General features: G+C 37.5%; 1 protein-coding gene across 5 annotated transcripts in view; it reads left to right on the plus strand.

Moving 5' to 3' along the window:
• The window catches only part of Slc16a7 (solute carrier family 16 member 7), a 119566-nt gene that overhangs the window by 20253 nt on the left and 83610 nt on the right, over positions 1–15703 (plus strand). Inside the window, exon 1 of one of the 5 annotated variants that reach the window (XM_023701715.1) lies at positions 1304–1428. The exons of 3 other annotated variants lie outside the window; for them this stretch is intronic. The gene's annotated coding sequence lies outside the window, so the exon portion shown is untranslated. Of the gene's footprint in view, positions 1–1303; positions 1429–5725; positions 5829–15703 lie in introns of those variants that run through there. One more of the 5 variants, XM_023701716.1, reaches the window with a different exon arrangement.

Raw genomic sequence — 15703 nt, forward strand, 5'->3', positions numbered from 1 at the left:
TTTATTTTTTGTATGTATGTAGTACAGGATCTAAAGGGTCTCATTACACAGATCAGACTCAGTGATTCCCCTGTTTTGAGCCTCCCAAGTGATGGGGTTACAGGTGTGCACCACCACCCCCAGTCTCAGTCACCTTCTCAGAGCGCCCCAGGGGTGGGGCTGGTACAGCACACTGGGGATCAAAGCCTGGTTCCTGCATCTGCTTAAGCAGGTGCTTTAATCTGCTGAGCTATCTGACTGGCCCATAAATTTTATGTTTCAAAAAGCACAATTTAAGGTATTTTTAGACATGATACTGCTCTCTTCATTTTTGACATTAAGTAGCTTCTATTCTTTTTTTATACCTAACAGTGAATTATTATTCATAATCTATTTAGTAACTAATAGACTTTTTTTCTTTACTATGTATCCAGTAGAGCAGGGCAAATGAACTTGAGAATAATTATTGCCATTAGGCACAGAACCCATTAAGTGACCTTATAAATTTTAGAAAAGAGAAACTAAGAAATCACTTTTTTCTTACTTTTGAGGAGTACTTTTAATTATTATGTTCTTATATATCTGTACAGAGTTCTTGTTCCCTAATTGCTCACAAATCTTCCCTCCTGTCTTTCCCTAAGGCTACTTATTTGTCATGGACCTTCTAGATTGCTGTAAAAGAATCTTAACTAATTTGTTGTTATATTCTCTTATCTGCGTCCATTTTCTTTACCCTCTCTAGAATTATTTTCTGTAACATAAATTTGCCAAATTAGTCACTTGTTTAAAAATCTGAGTGTAATTCCCAAAACTTTAAGATGAATGAACTATGTGCCTTTTTTCTTTCATTTCTTTCCAGCTACTAACTTTAGGTACTATGCTATCTCTTACTTCTAGGACATACCATTTAGTATTGGATTGTTTCCTGTTACTAATCTTATCCCATCGAATACTCACATATTCTATAAGTTACTCCTACTTAGTTTTCAAAATTCAGCTCACCCTGTTCAGTGTAATTATGTTAGTCTGTTTTTCTGCTGATGTAACTTTGTATTTCAAATTGGGTTATTTTACAAAGAACATGCATTTATTTCTTAGAATAGAGGAGATTAAGAAATCCAAAATCAAGGTACTGGGATATGAGGAAACTCTTCCTGCTGTGTCATAAAATGTCAGGAAGCTTCACATTGTGAACACTGGCACTCTTCCTTTTATGAAGTCCTAAAACTATCACCAACGGACCACCCTCATGACCTCATTTAAGCCTCATTAGTCCTCTCAAGTTCCACATTTGAATACTATCAACATAAAAGTTAAGGACTGTGTGTCCCAACAAAGGGATTTTTGGAGGACTCATTGAAAGCTAAAGCAATAATCTTGACTCCTTTTGAGACAACTCCTTGACTGTCATCATCTAAGGTAGATTTTCTTCATGACCGCTATCATATGGTATGATTTTCTACTTCATGGTTGCCTCCTAGATTGTCTTCTTTTATAGATGAAAGACTCTACTTTATCTTATAGTTGTTTTTGTATTTTCAATGTCTTTCTTAGTTTTTAGAATAAAATGAGATACTCCGTAAATGTCTGGCAGTGGATAAATGCATGAAAGCTGGAAACAACAAGGCAGTAAACAGAATGTTCTATCTTGATTCCATTGTAAAGGCAGACTTGTAATAGGGAAGTTTACCTTGAAAAAGGCAAACTCAGGAGGTGGGATGTGTAACTGGAGACCAGCACAGATAACATTCTCCAGGGTGTACAACTTAATTCATATTTATCAGTTTTATTTCCCCGTGTTTCTCTACAATGATGATGAGTGATAATCTGGAAAATAAAGTAGTTTTCTTTCTAACTTTATAGACGACAATGAATGGTAAGTTAGGAAGGCTAATACACTCGGTAGTCTAAACTGCTGAGGATTAGACTTTTACAAAGGAGATGCAGAAGAGTAGATAGAAGCCAGGGCAAGTATTCAGGAGCCATAGCTAAGAAAGAATGAAAGAAGGATAAGGGACTGGGAATATAGTTCATCAGCCTAAGCGACTGCCTCGCAATCGCAAGGTCTGGAGTTCAATCCGAGAGAGATACAGAGAGAGAGAGAGAGAGAGAGAGAGAGAGAGAAGGGGAGAGGGGAGAGGGGAGAGGAAATAAAAAATAAGGATAAAGGAGTTTGTATTGTCCATGTCTCAAGCCCTGGGGCGGGCAACTCAGAGTTTGAGGAATTTCCCCAAGTGTTTTCCAGAATATATTAACTAGATTTGGAAACCAACCTTGGGAGGTATCTGACTTACAGTCTCATCTCGGGATGAATTTTGATTATTGCTGTTATGTTTTGGATTGAGAAAAAGCAGGGAGTAGAGCTGGTTATTGAACTTACGCTGTCAGAAAGCAAGTAAACAAGAATTCCTCCATATCTTACTTTCCTTGGTTGCTGTGTATTTGCAGACTTCATTTACCTCTTCCTCCAAGCAGTTAATCCTTATTATAATACCCTGCTTATTTTCTTTACACAGAGTGTAATTTCCGGTTGTTTTATTCATTTTTGTACTTATCTTATTGTCTCTTCCCTCCACTGAGATGTGTGTCCATGCATGGACACTGCCTTTCATCAGCATCATGGCCCTGCTGGTTGGCACAGAGTAGGCTTTCTTTTGGTATTTGTTGAACAAATGGGTTAACTAATGACTAACACATGACTTAGCCTGCTAGTAATAACCCCACTTCTTCTGAGTGCTTCACCCTTCCTCTACCTGCACAAGGACATTGCATACTCTATAAAGTCAGCACTAAAATATTTCTGGAAATCACATGGGCTGGAAACAAGTCAGTTGTTTTCTCTGCTGGTGCTTTTTGGCGACTGCTAAAGCCCTCATTGGAGAAGGCCACAGTAAAGAAGATGCTGTGTACGTAAAGCACCTGGATTATGCAGCTGCTAGAGTAACTGATTCTAGAGGAACTAAGGCTGAAGCATGTGTACAGATGAGAAAAGAACCAGGAGCAGGATTAGGTTCAGGGGTCTATTAATTTCCATCACCTGAAAGGACCAGGTCAGAGCCAGAGTTCTGAGATCAAAGGAATCCTTTAACATAGCTCTATTTCTGTTTGTTGATGTATATTAATACTGACCACAAAGGATCTCAGACTAATCGTAAAAATCTCAAATAAAATTAGACTAATTTTCAAAACTGCTTTATTGTGAAAGTAAAATTTCTTTACCTAGTTTTACATTATATTTTGGAATCTTGTACTGCATTTACTGGAATAGATTAAAACTTTAAACTGAATCCATTGAATAAATCTAAATTTACCACTGTCTGCATACAGTGAGTAACTCGAGCACCAGTTTCTATTTTGGATTTACATGTATAAAAGCCTGCACATTGGGTTATTGTTTCTGCTGTGCTAGTTTATATAATTAAATTTGCAAAAATCTCACCATCCTGAGCATTTAGGAATGAAATATTATAAAATCAAATAGTGTAGTTTTCATGTCTTTGCATGAAACAATTATGTGAAATGAGGCTCACTGGGGAAGGCACTATCGGGCACGTATGTATGATCTGTTCACCTTGGTGGCTCCAGATAATTACAAGTGATAGGAGAGGCACTTACATGATTTTAAAACTAAAATATAATACGGTATAATCTAATAGCATTGAGAGTTTAGGTGAGGTACATTTTCTTTTGTCAGAAATGATTAAAATGATGCTACAGTTTTACTTTAAAGAGCATACTTAGTTGTGTAGAAGAATAAACATGATTTCATCATGCAGCATGCAGCAAGTTTGCTAACATAGAAGTAAAGTATATTTCTTGAACATTTTTTCACTATTCCTAGTGGCTCTGTATTCTATACCTAAAGCAAATTTCAGTGCGTATTAACATAGTAAAGATGCTGAGAAATTGTACAGTAAAAGTAACATTCTCAAACTTACCTGCTCATTTCTAAGTAATACCTATTAGCATACTGTGAGACAGGTGTTTGCTGACATAGTATAATATGAGTAAAATTAAGGAAATGGCAAAAAATGAGCAAGATTATTTTTAATACAGTCAAGTTTTACTGGACTCAAGACCATGGGGTGCCATTGAAGATATTTCTGGAGTGACCCACTCTGAGAAACACTTTTGCCAAATTAATCCTGATCAGTAAATGAAAGTGAGATAGCCCTGTAGGGGACTGTCACAGTTGCCCATATGTGAGGTTAAAAGCTGTGATCTTGGGTGGTCAAAATGAGGTGTAAAGAAGGATGTTTGAAGGTTGTAAAGGAGAATGGCATACAAGAATGAGGAAGCAGGGCTTAGGGTTTTTAGCCAAGAATTGTTATACATTTAACAGACTTGGGAATTTAGGTGTCCATTTAAAGAGCGATGTTTACTTGAAAATGTCTATGAAACAAGAACTGAATTGTCACTCTGGAAAATTACTGGAAGGGATATAGAATTTGAGTATTCTACAAATAAATGTGACAGATGAATCTGTAGAAGTAGAAAATGTTGCAAACATGTATGAAAAGAGAAAAGAAAGGGCCAACAACCTGTCGTGCATGAGAGCTCATGTACAGAGTTTTGAAACCCATGAGGGAAGCAGCCATTGAAGCAGGAATAGGGCTACAGTGAGAGTACAGCCAGAGACCGCACAGACTCGAGTATAAGGGATAGAAATCGTGACTGTCAGGTACCATAGACAGGATCCACAGCATGAGGCCTGGTGCTTTAGAGACTAGGAAGCCACAGATTATCTTCAAGAAAAGTGTTATTCAGTCAGACTTTGCAAGAAAAATGAGCAATGGGAGACTTCCACAATCCTAGATGGTGAGAAAGAGGAGCCTCCCAGAAAATATGGCTTTTGTGTGAAGTTTTGAAGTCAAGATGAAAGTACTGTAGTGCCAGCTTCAAAGGAAAAGCAAATCTGCAGGGGATTGTTTTTCCTTTTTTTAAACATATATTTTAGGGAAGGATCTACAGCGTGTTCAGCATCTCACTACTGATTGGACTCATGTGATCCACCTGTTTACAGCCTCCCAAGAGCTAGATTACAGGCATGCGCCACCATGTCCAGTCTCAATCACTGTCTCAGTGCACCCCGGGGCGGGGATCAAACTCCTGGCCCCTGCGCCTGCTTGCAGGTGCTTTAATCTGCTGAGCTATTTGTCTGGCCCTTGTTTTTCCTATTTTGAGGCATAGGGAGGGATACACACATTTTGTAGGTAAAGAGAAAGAATACATTAAAAAGTATAAAATTATTGGAGCCAAAATCTTCAGAAAGTCCAGAGAGAACTCATAAAAATCCTAACTAAGGACTTACCACAAGAAAAAACAGAAAAGAGGGATGCCCTTTTCTGAATGTATGAGCAGAGAGGAAAGACTTACTTTGTTGTGTGTTTTTATTTTGAGACAGGGTCTTACTATGTAGCCCAGGCTGGTCTTGAGCATATATCATCTTCTTGCCTCAGCCTCCTCAGTGCTTGGCTGGTATTACAGGCATATGCCACCACAGCTAGCCCTAGAAAAGGTGTATTGAATGTGGAGGCACACATAGAAATCTTTTCCTGCCACCAGAATGCCATGTTGCCCTTCTAGAGGGCAGGCAACCAAGACAGGCAGTGAGGTGCTCCTGTTGCAGGTGGGCTGCTGTTACTTAGGAAGGAATGCAGTGGGCAGGCGAGCAGAAGGTCAGAAAAGCATAGAGTGCTCTCTGGTGGAGCAGGGAGGGACGCCAGGTGAGGACACAGCTGTCATCCCATCCGCAGCGAATGCGAGTGAACAGCCTGAGCAGACTGGGTGAATGCTGTCAAGCAGAGGGTCCTGCGTGCACACCAAGGTCGAGGGGCGGCAGACGGGAAGTAAGCTGAAATAATAAAATAATTAAAAGGTAGAAAAATTAAATTAGGACCGGTTTATGCTTGGCCTTGTTGTTAACTTGGTTTCCAATTATCACCAAATCTGGAAGAAGCCAGCCTGCAGATCTTTATTTTATTTTTTAAGAGGGTTTTTTTTTTTTTTTTTTTTTTTTTTTTTTTTTGGCCAGGGAGATAGCTCAGCGACATGAGCGCCTGCCTACCATGCTCAAGGCCCTGAGCTTGATACCTGGTAAAAATAAATAAAATAAAATAAGTTTTTTATTTTTAATTTTATGAAAAAGTGAAACATTTTATAATCAAATAATAAGAGGATAATAACGGTTATCATACTAATTATCATTATCTTCAAAGTGGCGGAGGAAGGAAATGAAGGAGAAAACTGGGTACAGTGTGCCAAGGTGAGGTTACTTATGATTTCCTTATTTTTAATTTGAAGCACAAATATGTCATCAGTTCTTTGGGGATTCTGTGTATTTATGTATTTTTGTAGAACTCCTAATTGTGACTAGTACAGTAGGAACAAGCAAAAGGAGAAGGAAACTTATTTCTCTTGCTATATTTGGGTTGATCCTTTCTCTGGCTATCTTCCAGAAGTGAGAAGTAGGACTAAACCAATAGATGAATTTTTAGAAGCTCTTAATGTGCTCTTCTAGGTTATATTTAACTTAGGTTTGTTTTATTCCACTTAGCACTGACTTCATTATCAGCATTTGGTGACTATTACATTAAAGGTGACATCAAAACCTGAAAACCAGAGGGTGGAGTTGTTAATTCCATGCCTCTTAAGAGAGGGTCTTCATAATGAATCTTGAGGATACCACAAAAAACATGATGGCATTGATCTCTTTCAGTTTTTTACTTTAACAGGCTTATTGATCTTTTATAAGAAATGATAGAAATTAATAGTCTCCATCAATGTCAGTATCATAAAATTTATATATGATACTTTAGAGTGTTTGTAAATAGTTTATTTTAGTGATGTGTTTGGACTGATGAAATGTTATTGAACATGATATTTTGTACAGTATGTGATTAATATGTCTGTCATTGTAGTTAGGATTTTTTCATACTTTTAGAACATAAATTGGTCAGATATGGGGAACTAGATAAAAATTATATAATTTGTGAGTTGAAATATTGTTCTTCAAAACTTTTAAAGTTTAATAGGCATGATGCTATTTTTCTATTTATTTTTTATGTATTTGGTATAGGGTCTCACTGCGTAGCTTGGCCTTGTAGTGATCCTCCTGTTTTCAGCCTCACCAGTGCTGGGATTAGAGGCATGGGCCACTGTGCCCAATCTCTGCGGCAGGCTCAAGGAGCAGGTGCAGTGTGTCTGAGGGCGCCTGAGAGTGGGCCTGGTGTGACATGGGGTGCTGGGGATCAAAGCCCTGTCTCTGCACTTGCCTAAGGAGGTGCTTAGTCCACTGAGCTATTTTTCCAGCCTGCTAATTTGCTTCTTAAAGAACATCGTCACATGATTGATTTACAACATTGAGCCAAATTGTCACTTTCTTCTAAATAGCATGAAAATAATAGGAAGTAGACAGATTGTTCTCAGAGGAGAAGGGACTCTCGTGGGGGGAGGTGGTAAGGGCTGACAAAAGGAGTTGGGATGTGTTATGGACATGCACCACTTCTGCATGAGGGGTATGCGTGTTATGTAATGCAGGCATGTACAGAACAAAGAGGAAGGGGATCAGGGGTGGGTGAAGGTGAGAGGGAGGGAAGGAAAAAGGATGGAAAAAGGAATTATGGTGTTTTATGTACATGTAACAACTTCCTACAAAGATTGTAAATATTATGTGCTATACACATGTACTAATAAGCCAAAATTTAAGAACATTTAATCTTGATAAATGAAAACTATTCAAACATATAGCAGATTCTCTGAAGATCTCCTGTGATAATTTTAGGTAACTACATTGTGACTTGAGAATGGAATGAAACTCTTAAGCACTCCTGAGAACTTTGACTTGGCCTCTAGGAGCCTCTGGTGTTTAGCTGTTGAGTACAGGGTCTGTCTGCTTATGTAACAGAATTCCTTCAAGTAACGCTTTCAGAAGACAATAACTCATTCAGCCCATAGCTATTAGAAGCTGGGAAACTTGTTCAAATACAACTTGTATGTTGATTATTTATATTGAATGACAGTAACATTTTCTTGGAGCAAGGAAAAACTATATTTCACATGCTGAGAAAGTTTCTAGACTAGTACTATTTTAATTACTATGGACTCAAAAAATGGGAAGTCAAAAGGACTGCAAAGAGTATTTAATACTGCTGTCTTCACAAGTAATGAAACTAAGATGTGTAAATTACCACTTGCCCAAATGGCTACACCACTTTATTAACACTGACTGTAAAATATGTATGGAAATTTTCTAGTGTTCTGTTTTTGGCATATGATATAAATCAAATTACTGAATATTGGAATCATTTTAATTACTCAGTTATTTCACATTTTCTAAGGTTCCTATCTGGGTTGGTGGCACATTTTGTAATACAAACCTCTTAAAACATTTTAAAAATTATTTGAGATACTGAAGAGGCTGAAACAGGAGGGATCATTAAGTCTAGCATCTTAGCAAGATCCTGTTTCAAAATGAAAAAGCAGGCCTGATTGCTCAGCAGACTAAAGCGCCTGCTTAGGCAGAGTGCAGCGGCCGGGTTGTTCAGACAGCAATTGAGATTGGGTGTGGTGGTGCACACCTGTAATCCCAGCACTGGGAAGGCTGAAAATAGGAGATTCACTAGGAGTCTGATCTATGTAGTGAAACCCTGTTGACTCTGTCCTAAATACAGGAAAAAAAAAAAAAAGAAAAAGAAAATGCTGGGATGCAGCTCAGTGGAAGAGCTTCCCTGGTTCCATCTCCAGTACCATAAAACAGTTTTGACTTTAATACAAATAGTCACATGATCATTATGAGACAGACTTCTGTAATGTAATCATAGATCATTGATTTTATCAGATGGAGCCTGCTATTGGTCACTTCTTTCCTCTTTCACTTTTTAAAAAAAAAAAAAAAATTAGGGATATACTGGTGTCTGATTTAATTCCATAAAAATATTTTAAGAAAATATGTGAAGCGTGATTTTAGTTGGAAAGAGTAAGTTTAAAAATCTATTGTATTCATGCAATTGCATAACAACAATATACTACACATTTGAAAATTGCTAAGACACTGGATCCTGAGAGTTCTCTTCATAAATAAACAGATAAAATAAATAAATTGTATGTTAGGTAATAGATGTGTTAAATTGCTTGATTTAGCCACTCCACACTGTTTACACTAAAACACCATATTTTACACTAAAAGTGTATAAGCTTTTCACTTGCCAATTTAAATAAATCTATTAACAAAATGCCTATAAACTTTAGAAAAATAAAGAAGATGGTAAGGCCGCACTAAGTTTTTGTTCTTTTTCCAGGCTTGGAGATCTTGCTTTGGATTTAGTATTTGTACTAAGGTAGTGTCTGAAGAATTTCTTTTTAAAAAAAAACAGGTAAAGATAAAGATCAGCAACAGCAACAAAAATATAATAGTTTCTCTTTATCTGAGGTTTTACTTTCTACAATTTCAATGACCCATGGTCAACTATGGTCCAAAAATAATAAATAGAAAATTCCCTACATAAACAATTCATAAGTTTTATGGGACACAATTTTGAGAAGCATGATGAAATCTCACCCCTGCTGCACAATGTGTGCTGCATGAATGATCCTTTGTCTAGGTTATCTAAACTATGTGCACTACCTGCTGTGGTCACTTTATGGCCATCTGCATTATCAGATGTGTTCTCACAGTGCTTGTGTTCAAATAACTATTATTTTATTAGTAATAGTAGCCAAAAAGCACATGAAGGATGATAATAGCAGTTTGGATCTGTCAAAGAGAAACTTTGAGGTGCTTTCTTTAAATGAAGTCAGAGGGAAGAAAAAAGATCAATCATTACTGAATGGAAACATGTTCCTTTGTATTCTAATGGCAACAAATTAAAAAAAAAAAAACTGGTGTTTCATAGTTTAATACTCTCCAAGTTTTCAGGTATCCACTTGGGGGTCTTGTAGCGTATTCACCAATGATAAAGAAGACTAATGTAATTTTCAGTCCTATAAATTCTTTATGTCATATGTGTCATTTCTCCATTTATCCTTATTTGCAAACAGGCTATATATGTTTCAGACTTTACAGGCTCTCGTATTGACTTACTAAATGTAGCTAATTATAATCAACTCGTGCTGTCAATATTCTGTCTGCATATGACTCTTCCCAGAGCCCAAATTATCTCTTAATTTTCTGACTGTAAGATTATCACATGAAATATGCACCCCAGTGTTTCGTCACTGCCTGACCTAATTTTCCACATCTCTAACATCCTCTAGCAGACTCCTCACTCTCACCTGCCTGTCTTTAAAGTCAGAGCCACATATTTAAGAAATTTATTGGGCAGACCCTCTTGAGATTATATTGTTGGGACAAACACGTTCATTACCTTAGGGCTCACACCTACGTAACAGATACTTTCAGGCTGTGGGTCTTGTTGGCAATGTTGGGCTTGGCTGGATTTCAAATATATTTCTGTGTTCAGGGATCCAGGCTAAAGGGATATATTCTCATATTGTAAGGTTATGGACTACCATAAGTTAAAAATATTCAAATATATTGTAAGACTACTTTTGGACATGGCCTATGCTGAACTGTTTTATAGTCCATCGGTTAAATGGTAAAGGAAATAACACGGCCAAGCCCAAAGTTAGTGACTGACTACTGCTGCGGTTGTGTCTGCCAATTTGATTGACTGGGGGATTGGTGGAAAATACCTTCGAGAGTGTCTTGCTAGGTCATGGAGGCGTGGCCCAGGGTCTGTTTTTGGTCCCTGGCCCTGTCCTCTCTAGCGCTGTTCTCTTGCTCTGCTTCTAAGCCACCACAAAGAAAGCATTTTAGCTCCTTCATGCCTTTCTTCCCCAATAGTCCTGACTTGGAACCTGCGGATGAAGAAGTGAATTCCTGGAAACAGGAAGACTGGTTAAAGAAACTCCTTTAACTTGTGTCAGCTATTAGGTGCCAGCATAGGAAAGCTCAATATAAGAACTGTACTTTACCTGCAGTGAAAACTAAGGGTGGGTATGAAGCCTCCTGGTTAAATTCACTTAAAATTATATTAATTATTTCCAGCATATGATAATTTGACTTAAGTTTTTGACTTGTTATTGCACAAAATCAATATACATTCACTAGAAAATATATTGTATATTTCAATTTTTGAATTTTTCCCTGGTGATGAGAATGTTTTCTCATGATGCTAGGTAGTAGCAGTGGACCATGGCTCCCAGCCAGCTTCTGACACAGGGCTAAGCATGATGCTCTCTGCTATGCAGTGTTGTTAAGTTACAGTGTTCAGTAGGCAAGATGCAGTAAATGCTTTGGAACTTACCACATTTTCTATTTATGTTAGGTCTGTTGGGGTGTAATGCCATTGTACTGGGAGGTGCATCTGTGTGCTAGAAGAAACAATTGATCACTTTTTTAGGTTCTTACACATTCTGCAATTTTTCTCTCCAAAAGGATTATTTCAAAATTGACTATTTATACTGTTTTCTTAAATCCCCTGAATTAATTTATTGTGAGATCTAGCTTTCTTTTCCTTTATTTACTTATTTATTTATTTTGCTTTTGCTTTTCATTTGGTAATTATGAGGTCTTTGGGGAAGCACAAAGCTGGGATGCCGGAGGGCAGAGAGCCAGGCCCATGAGCACAAGTCTGGAGTAAAGCTCTATTTGAGCCCAGCTGAAACAGAGCAAGGTGAAGGGAGAGCAACATAAGAACATTTATGATGAGAATCCTAAGAAGACTGTGGGAAGTATATAGCTCTTACTTCTTCTAGGAACCAAGTTCTAGAGTGAGATACATACTTCAGCTAATTATAAGACTTTGCACAACATATTTAATTAACATCATTGAATTGTACTTTCTTTGCAAAACAGAAGCAATAATTATTAGATAATAGTATGAAAAATACTTGTTGAAGTGTCAAGTGTCTTGCTTAGTGATTCTTGTCTATAGCAAGACAAGTAATAACACACATTATTTATATAGGCAGTTGGTAATCAACAAATGTATAACTAAGAACAAAATGTAAAACATCATTTTATTTTTTCTGCTGTATTTTTTGTTTTAAGGAGAATAAAAATAGTTTGAAAACATTAGAGACAATATGCAGTGTATTATTGAAACTGCTATGAATGGTTTTGAAACTGTCATTGCTATTTATTTCTCAATAAAATTAATAAAAATAAATAAATAAATCCAAAACAAAAATTAAAAAAAATTAAAGACACAAGATGAACTCAAAAATTGTTTTCTTCAAAGTAGTTGTTCATGGGACCAGGGAGATGGCTCAGTGAAATAAGCGCTTCCCTGGCAAGCACATGCGCCTGAGTTCATTCCCCAGTTCGGCCAAAAAATAAACAAACAAACAAAAAAAAAAACCCAAAGTAGCTGTTCAGATTACCAGATATAACCATTTAAAATTGGTCAGAAAAGTTAAGCATTAACTGTTTCCTTCAATAAGTCAATGAATTAGCACAACAGTTAACTTAGATATTGTGTGTGTGTGTGTGTGTGTGTGTGTGTGTGTATTTCCACTTTCTTCTTCCTTTCCCTCATCCAAGTTGTTCTTTCCTTTTGAGCAGTTTCTTTCCTTTTATAATATATTTATAACTTTCAGATTTTATTTACTCTACCAGGTCCTTACACTAGGGAGACAGTATGATGTCTACATATGTGGGTCTGATTTATTTCACTTAGAAGTATGGACTCTAGTTGTATCTGTTTTCCTATAAGAGCCTTGAGTTTATCTTTCTTTATAGTTGACTAATACTCCATCATATAATATAAAAATACGTCTTTTTTATTCATTTCTCATTGATTGGCATTTGAGTTGTTTCCAAGATTTATCTATGATAAATTACTCTGCTGTAATCATGGGTGCACGTATATCACTGTGGCATGATATTTTCAGTTTTTCAGGAAAAATACCCAGAAGGGGAATAGCTGGGTTGAATGGGACCTCTCATCCTCAATATTTTGATGAATCTGCACATTGATTGCCACAGTGATTGTACCTGTTACACTCCCACCAATAGTGGAGAAAGGTTCCTTTTGCTGGCCCCCCATGGCACCATCAGCATTTGTTATTGATTCATTTCTTATGATAGCATTCTTTCTGCAGTAAGGTGGAATCTCAGTGTTATTTTCATTGCATCTCTTGAATGACCAAAGCTATTGAACATTTTTTCATATATTTACTTGCCATTTGTATTTCGTCATTTAAGATGTGTGTATTCTTGTCAGATACCCAGTTTTTGGTTGGGTTTTTGAATTTTGGGGGACTGACTTTTTAAAATTCTTAATATGTTCTAGATAGAAGTCCTTTGTGTAAGATATCATTTTACATGGAATACTTTTTAAATATAGGTAAGACTTCTAGGTAAAAGTATAGTTTCTAATTTCATTTTATTACTTCATAATATACATATTTGAATCATTAATTACCTAAAACCAATCTATTTTTCAAGGTAGATATAAAAACCAAAATCAAGACTCTGTAGCACACCCCCACTCTACCCGCCATGTGAGAATTTCTGCTGCGTTCTAGGGACCCCCAGATTCAGTCCTAGCCCAGGCCCGGTAAGTGTGTGGGAGGGCTTCCGACTACCCTGCGCCGGCGGGACCTGCCATTCCCAGCCTAGGCACAGCGTGGGTGAGACATTCTTCCACCCCCTGGAACCCCCTGAACACTGCAGCACCCCCCCCCACCTTGCCAGCCAAGTGAGAATTTCTGCTGCATTCTGGGGACCCCCAGATCCAGTCCTAGCCCAGGCCTGGTGAGTGTGTGGGAGAGCTACCTCTCCCCCCTACTCCAGCTTGTCCCCTCCAGACTCAGCTCAGGACTGGAATACAGGCCTGAGGTGAAACCCTGCAGCTGCAATCCCTGCAGAGAGAGTAGGGGAAAGAACCACCCAGCTAGTCCAGGAGCAGAAAATCTTGCCAGAGGGGCACAACAGGTTCACCGCCAAGGGCAGGAGCAGGAAGGAGCTGAGCACAGCAGCCAGACCCAAGCCAGGCACAGCTGGATAAATCCAAACTTTGTAGATCTGCACCTGAACTTCAGTAAGTGCTAAGGTTATAATTGCAACAAAGATCTACAGCAAAGAACAGAAGATAGTGCTACACAAAATGCCAACGAGAAGGAAGAAAATGCAATTACAGAACCCAAGCCCACCCATAACAATTGCAGAGGACACTAACACAGAACAATTTGGGAATCACACTGCTGAAATCAGTGAATCAACGGCTTCTGAAATAAGGAAACAGCTGCAGAAAGTATAGAGGAACTCAGACTGGAAATGAAAAAAGAAATCCTTGAATTAATAACATCTGCAGTAAGAATCAAATGCAGAAACATATGGAGGAAACCCACTGCCCACACAGAACAAGTGCAGAGGACACTAGCTCAGCTCAAATGGATGAATTAATAGCATTGATAGTAAATAAGCAACAGCAGAAAGTCATAGAGGAACTCAAGAGTGGAATTCTTTTCTGCTAGTTCAGCTCAAATGTATGAACTGATAGCGTCAATAGTAAATAAACAACTGCATAAAGTTATAGAGGAACTTAGAGTGGAATTTTCTGAAATAAGAAAAGAATTCTCGGAACTCATAGCATCTGAAGTAAAGAATCAACTACAGAAACATAGGGAGGAAACCCAATCTGAAAAAAAAAAAAACAAAAAAACACTGCAGTAAAAGAATTAATAACTGCTTCTAAAGAAGACATTGATTAAAAAAATACAGGAGACTAGAAAAATGACGGATTCCTTGATTGAGCAACACAGGAAAGAAATAGATCGCATGAAGCAGAGTGAAAGAGATATAAAGGAATTTAAAATCTCAATCACAAGTTCGCAAAACCATTTAAGTGAAAGTGAAGACAGAGTTTCAGATCTTAAAGACACTGGTGCAACTAGTGAAAAGGTAAGAAAGGATCTCTTAAAAACAACTACGATGCAGGAAAAACTAACCTATCACCTGCAAGATGATGCAAAGATGAACAATGTGAGACTAATAGGCATCAGTGAGAAAGAAGGAGTCAATACAAATGACATAAAAAAATGGGCAGAAATAATAGCAGAAAACTTCCAAATATGAGGAAAAATCTGACATTCAAGTAACCAAAGCATACAGAATGCCAAGTAACCTCAACCCAATGAAAAAAACACACCAAGACATATAATAGTGAAGATCCCAGAAATTCAGCACAGGAACAATACACTGAAAGCCGCTAGAAAAAAGAAGCAGATCACATTAAAAGGAAAACCCATCAGAATTACAGCCGACTTCTCTTCACAAACCATGAAGGCAAGAAGAACATGGAGCGGAGTACTTCAAGTCCTCTATGAAAACAAATTCCAGCTCAGACTACTATACTACTATACTACTACTGCAAAACTCTCTTTCAAGTTTGATGGAGAAGTGAAATACTTTCATGACAAAGAACAGCTAAAGAATTTCTTGACGACAAAGCCAACCATACACAGGCTACTGAAAGATGTTCTAGACAGAGACCAAAATGATCAGAACTCCACAAATGAGATCAAAAGCAACCAACTAAATAGGACAAACAATTAAACACAGGACAAAAAGGAGTAAATGAAAACAGGTAAATAACATGTCAATAGTAAGTCAGTACATCTCAATTATAACCATCAATATAAATGGACTCAATTCACCAATTAAGAGAAATAGACTGGCACAGTGGATTAGGAAACAAAATCCAACAATATGCTGTAT

Source organism: Octodon degus, unplaced genomic scaffold (genome assembly GCF_000260255.1).
Source record: "Octodon degus isolate 3935 unplaced genomic scaffold, OctDeg1.0 scaffold00139, whole genome shotgun sequence".
Taxonomy (NCBI): domain Eukaryota; kingdom Metazoa; phylum Chordata; class Mammalia; order Rodentia; family Octodontidae; genus Octodon; species Octodon degus.